Below are 6709 nucleotides of genomic sequence, written 5' to 3'. Positions count from 1 at the left end.
TCTAAACTGACCTGGACTGATATTGAGGCAGGGAAGCAAGGTCAAGCCAGAATATTATGACTCTATGCAAAAGGATAAGAGCTATTTCGAATATTTTAATCTTACAATAATAAAAGTATTTGATGACTCATCTAAAATAAGCCAGTCGTTACGGCTTACAGGCCATTTCCCCTGCACATACAGTAGATTGTCGTGTGTGCGTACGAGGCCTTCCTGCGGTCTTCATACAACGAGTCAAATGTGACAAAAGTAATCTGCTGTCATGCAGAATTTCTATTTAGAGTCACAGTTTTCATGGCACCAAACATCCCATCAGTTCAAAGTGACTAAGCCCTCTGAGATACCGTTTTAAAAAGATTACAAGTCTTTGCTACAGATTGTGTCGATAGTGTATACAGTCAACCCACCAATGTCATGAAAGCATGCACTGTCACAAATACTTAAAAAAAAAAAGAAAGATACTATCTCAAAAATGTTGACGTTATATGTAATGTTAGATTATGTTTTGTTCATTGTCTGTCTGCCTTGACGTTATCTGTGTGTGAACAGAAGCATTGACTTTTCACATGGACATTCTTAAGTATTTGTGCCTAAACTATAGCCATGTTCCATCCTTTTGTTATGAGTGTGAGCTCGCTGCCTACAGTTGGCAATTCTGCACACAACTGCGCATTCATTCATTTTGACTATACTCTGTGTTCTATGTCTCAGTGTTTTTAGACAGGAAAGGAGTAAGCAACGATGGCCAAATGTCTCAGTTTATCCGATTTGGTATCTTTACTTACAAAGTGAACTTCTAGAGGCAGGTTTTTTCTAACATTCTCAGTCAAGCTATATAGAATATTTAATGAGGTCATGTACAGTTTAAAAAAAAAGAAGAGAGAAGTGCAATCCTTAGCAGTAATATCACGCTCAATGAGACATTGTACACATTTGGAGCACCTTTATATCTTCCTTTGTATAGCTAGCCACTGATGTTTGGGTTGAATATTAATGTGTGGAAGAAAACTGGCCAAAGCGAAACATTCATTGTCTTTGTTTTAAATTGCACTTTCTGATTTACTAATAAAAAAAGTTAGATTATTTCGGCTAGGTTAGTTGAATGAGTTAGTAAGGGAGCAATATCCCCGAGAATTTGTGCTGCCCTGATCCTGTATGAGGTTCTAAATGAGGGGGAGATGTTCCATTTACAACGAAGAGCGCTTAATCGTGAATATGCCATAGTGTATAGGAACTAGTACACAGTCAAGATGGATAGCAGCACTGTTGCTTTGTGCTGTTTTTGATACTTGCCTTTGGAGGGAAAGCTTCCCAACTATGTGCTTTTTTCACAATCACAACTAACATACTGGAATGGGCATTAATGGTGATGTACAACACAAACTAATGAGCTTACATATTAGCAGTATAGAGACTCTCAACAAACCAGCACATATACTTGTATGTTTCTTTTTGTTTGTTGTTTTGTTGGTTTGAGAAAATAAAAAGAAGAGATGCAAAAAGGAAGGAGAAGGAAAGGAGATTAATAATAATGCACAGAGAGGACAAACCAAATGCTTATTTGGTTTTGATGACCACAGGTTTCATATATTTACTGATGCGCAGTGGAGAGAGGGGCAAAAACTACGGCGAGCTGCCCGGTCCTCTTAAATACCACTCACATGGTCATTGTTCAGCTCATTTATGTAATCCAAGGCTTAGAGAAAAAGAAAATCAGTTGGTTACTTGATACAGATGAAAGAAAGATAAATGTAAACTTTCTTACAACAATATGCAGACAAACAGTGTTTGTCAAAAAATCCTTTTGATTTTTGTTTGTTTATTTTGTTTGTAAATAATAAACCTTTAGAATATAGAAAATAAAAGACATATTGTCATTTAAAAAAAAGCGAGTGTGTGTCATTCTATTGTCCAACAGTGTGTGTCGTGATGGAGACGGGCACTTTTTACTCATTTACAATTTGATCAAGGGAGAAAATGGAGAAATGATTTCGGAGACGAAGCAGTGATGGAGAGGGTTGTGGAGTATTCAGGTATAGTGTCTGTCAGCAGTCACAGGCCAGGTGAAAAATCGGTCTATGTGGCCATCAGAGATTTCCATTCATTACCTACTAATCCAGTTATCTGTCATAAAGCCATCATACAAAAGACGGATTTCTCTGCATGACTATGTACTCATAGATGGACATAGCTAGATAATGAATGTGTCGCTTTTTATAACTAACAAAACCTTGGCCATGTTAAAGACGCATTGATTTAGATTTGCATGTTCAGTCGCTACAATGATTAGTCGATTAATCAATTATTCGATCGGCAGAAAATTAATCAACAAATAATCTGGATGTTATGATTTTCTTTGTCATGTATGTTAGTGAACTGGTGACTTTTGAGTTTTCCAGGTTGGTTGAACAAAACAACTTTTGAAGACATCGCCTTGGACTCTGACATTATAACGGCCATGTTTCACAATTTTCTGATATTCAATAGACAAAAAAATCAGTTGATTAATCAAGAAAATAATCCTCAGATGAATCGATAGTGATAATACCACAATAACATCCATAAATACATTTGTCAGCAAATGTATTTATTAACACCTTTCATAAAATCTCGTGAATTCATTATTTTTCTTCCTCTCTCCCAATTTAAAATTGAGCACAGCTCAACTTCCAAAGTTGGTTTGCCGTTACCTTTTGAAAGCTGGGCTCACCAAGGTTGGAGGGGTGAGGCATGCTTCAGTTGATCTGTAGCTCTGTGATCAGAGAGACACTGCCCTCAATTAGGCATTTATGCTTCATTTAATGTGAGTAATTGGATTCAGGGAAATTAAATGTTCAGCATGTTTGTAGGATGACAACAAAAGTTTGTTTACAAAGCCATCATCACAGGAGCATCATTGCCTGCCATATAATGACCAGAGCCATTACATTCATGCAGGGAATGTAATGTACTATAATAATAGTAGATATTGTAATAATAATGTCTACATATGTGCATATGTGATCTGACTATAGTCTCAGTACTTTATCTATCGCCGAGAATAGGCAAATTACATATGGTTTGACAATCTCAACTCAAGGTCCATGTACTAGCTTTTTCCATAACTTTCAACCACATTTCACAGTCTTCTTTAGCAAGTGGAGTTTGATCCCTGACTGAAGTATGAAACTTGGGTACTTATTGTATATTGTATTTAAGTCTATTAAAAGATGACCTGATGGTCAGATGGGATGTGGTTGAAAGCTCTGTGAAAAAGCTGTGTGGACCTTCTTCTAAAATCTGTGTTGCTGTTCTGTGAGTTACAGTGTGCTACAGGAACAAAGCACATCCATTCATCTTCCATTCAGCTGGTAAAACTGTTCAACTTCTGTTTAATTATAGAGATAGCCAGGCTTAATGGGATGAATGAATGGCCTGAGCATGCACCCTCTATAAAAATAAAAACCTGACCCAGAGTCATAGTTTAAAGCACTATCTACTATATATCTATCAGAATTTGTTATTCCTTGCATGGATATGATTCACATAGAATCCTTAAAACAAAACTTCTTTCTTTCAAATCCTTTAATATCCACCATGAGGATGATTATTAGGATTTTGGTTATTTGGCCAATGTCCAGTACACTCAGTGCAACGCATATATCGGCATTCTCATATCTGTTCCTCCTAAGGCTACTGTCACGTAAAATTCTTCCCTCTGTTATTCCTGAATCTATTGTTCTTATTTGTAAGGACAGCAAGTAACAAACAGTGCTTTGTGGGTAAGCGTCCATAAATCCACTTGGACACAGATTTTGCCTCATAATCATCGTGTTAGCTTTTTCTTCAGTATCAAAAGTAATCATGGTTACAGTACAACCCCGGAGCTACTAGAATGTAATGCAGCATCACTTTTTTCAAAGGTGAAAAAATGTGTCCAAAATGTGAAGAAATATAAGATCAAATATAGCCAGGCAACAGCTAACTCGTCTCCATGGCAACATATATCCTGTTAACACCTCAAAGCACAATATATATATATATATATATATATATATATATATATATATATATATATATATATATAAAATATATGTAAATGATGTAAATCTGAAAAATTTTCAATTCTTTAACCACTGACATGCCAATTGATGGATTTCTGAGTGTGGGGGGTTGGGAGGGTGCTCTGAATGAAAACGTCCAGGACCGCCCCTGCCTGGAACAGTGCAAGCTGCCGAAGTCCACCCGATAGGAAGAGAGAAGAGCCAACCGCGGTGAGTGACGTCCACAACACTGACCAACACTTCCTCAGTGCTTTTTATTTTATTTTCAGTTAAAAGCCGAACAAGCTATTATTTAGTTGTTGGTTGGATAAGGAGACAATTGTCAAAATAATGACCAATAATTTGTTTTTTGTTTCTTTCTTCTTTAATGTTAATTTTAGGAAAGAGAAAAAAGCTGCCTATTGTCAGCGCAACAGAAGTTACAACTTTAACTTGTGTAATATTTTAGCTAAAGAATAGTCTTGTTTTTTTTTGTGCACCATAAGGCTCCCTAAGTCAGTTTGTGGCTTGTTTTTTTTTTTTTTTCAGGGAGCTGTGATGTCAAACCAGGTTGTTATGAATACATGAGTTGGTCGAACTCCCAGGTTGCACCTGTCAACACCTGTCAACATCTTTAAAACAAAAAGTCTCTCGACCCAGCATCAATCAACAATCACTCCCTTTCATACACCGTTGACAGTTAGGATTAATGGGAGTTATCTCCTTTAAAATAAAACTAAAATAAGGGTTAGATGGGTTGACCCTTCACTGATCCAGTAGAAACTCAAGGTTGACAAATGTTTTTGAGAAGGCATTACATTTGTAGACGATATTGTTGTCATTTGAAATATGAAAAGTCCCTAAAGTCCCTGACACACCAACCTGATTATCGGCTGTCGGGACAGTCTGGTGAGGTCAGTGACTCGAGTCTGTTTGGTGTGTTCTGTGCTGTCATCAGTTAGAGGAGCCGTGATGACCAATGACCAATCTGATTGGTGGAGTGCTGGCCCTTCACTAGCGAATCAGTGCACGAGAAAACCGGGGCTGACAACGCCAGTATCTTCTTATTACTAGCCATCGTACTTTCTTCCGTTCAGCGAGTAATGACAACAACGATCCTTCTTGACTACTATCAACACTCTCTGATGAAAACAATGACTGACGACAGTGTGCTCTGTGTTTACTCTTTAATCTAGGTCTAGAGAGATGTTGTCATTTCCATTTTTAATTTTTTGGGCGACAATACAGATTAGCGCCATCTGCTGTTATGGAGACATATTACATCTTGCGTCGCTTCGGTGTGTTCCGAGGCACTTTTTGGACCGACGGGAGCCGACTGATCAGTCCGACTACCTTTTCTGCCGACGGTCGGCCGTCGGGTTGGTGTGTCAGAGCCTTTAGAAAGTAACCATCACGTTTTTACTGTATCCAGAAATGTGTTATCAATGTCATTTTTAATATCTATACAAAAGAAGTAATAATGCTGTACTATATTTACTTATTAGTTTACTTGAATTGACTGTTAAAAAGTATTTGGTCAGGGATAGTTTGAGGTCCCTGCGTGATACCATCTGTATAGCAACTCTGAGATGTTTTCATTTCAGCAGCACTGACAGAACATGTGCTTTAACCTCGGTATGACCCTGAAAGCCTACAACTAAAATTGGTTCTTCTTTAGAATGATGTTATCCTATGGATTCAATTATTTAGGATTGCATATCAAAGCATTTTATATAACCTATAGCGCATGGGGTCAACAATCATGTAAGTTAAATTATACCACCAAGGGCAGTATGATAATATAGGGTAAAGACAATAACAGCGTGTGCTGAAGCATTTCATCAGCCACCAACAACTGTAGAGTCAGTTTTGGAAATAAATGTACGATGTAGAGAGTTCTCCTGAGAAATTGAATCAATCAATCAAAATGTATTTATATAGCACTTTACAGCAACCAGCAGGTATCCAAAGTGTTTTACATCAGGAATCAAGTATAAAACAACATACCATACAATAAATGAAAATGAAACATATAACAGTAAAACCAGAAAAGGTTACGAAGAAACCGGAGAGTGAAATTGTCACACCAGTACTACGTATTAAAAGCCAGTCTAAACAAATAGGTTTTGAGTTTGGACCTAAAAAGAGCTACATCCGTAATAGTGCGGATATCAGGGGGTAACTTGTTCCAGAGTCTCGGAGTAGCAACTGCAAAAGCCTGATCACCCCACCGTTTATACCTTGACCTTGGGACTTCTAAAACCAGCTGATTTGAAGACCGCAATGACCGGTTGTGCTCACGCGAAATAAAAATTCTGGACAAATACTCCGGGGCCAGACGATTTAAGGCCTTGAAAACAAACAATAAGATCTTAAAATATATTCTAAAATGCACAGGGAGCCAATGTAGGGTGTAGAGAACAGGAGTGATGTGTGCACGTCTAGATGTATTTGTTCAAAAGCGAGCAGCAGCATTTTGAACAAGTTGAAAGCATGAGATGGAGGTCTGATTCAGACCAACATAAAGAGCATTACAGTAATCCAACCTTGAACTAATAAAGGCATGAATCGCCTTTTCTAGGTCGTGCCTGCTCAGGAAAGGCTTAACTTTAGCCAGGAGACGAAGCTGGATAAAGCTCATTCTAACAACATTACTGATCTGCTTGTCAAATTTCATGCTGCAATCA

This window comes from Perca flavescens, chromosome 16 (assembly GCF_004354835.1).
Source record: "Perca flavescens isolate YP-PL-M2 chromosome 16, PFLA_1.0, whole genome shotgun sequence".
NCBI lineage: Eukaryota > Metazoa > Chordata > Actinopteri > Perciformes > Percidae > Perca > Perca flavescens.
The sequence above is the reverse complement of the archived record's forward strand: the minus strand, read 5'-3'. Positions refer to the sequence as shown.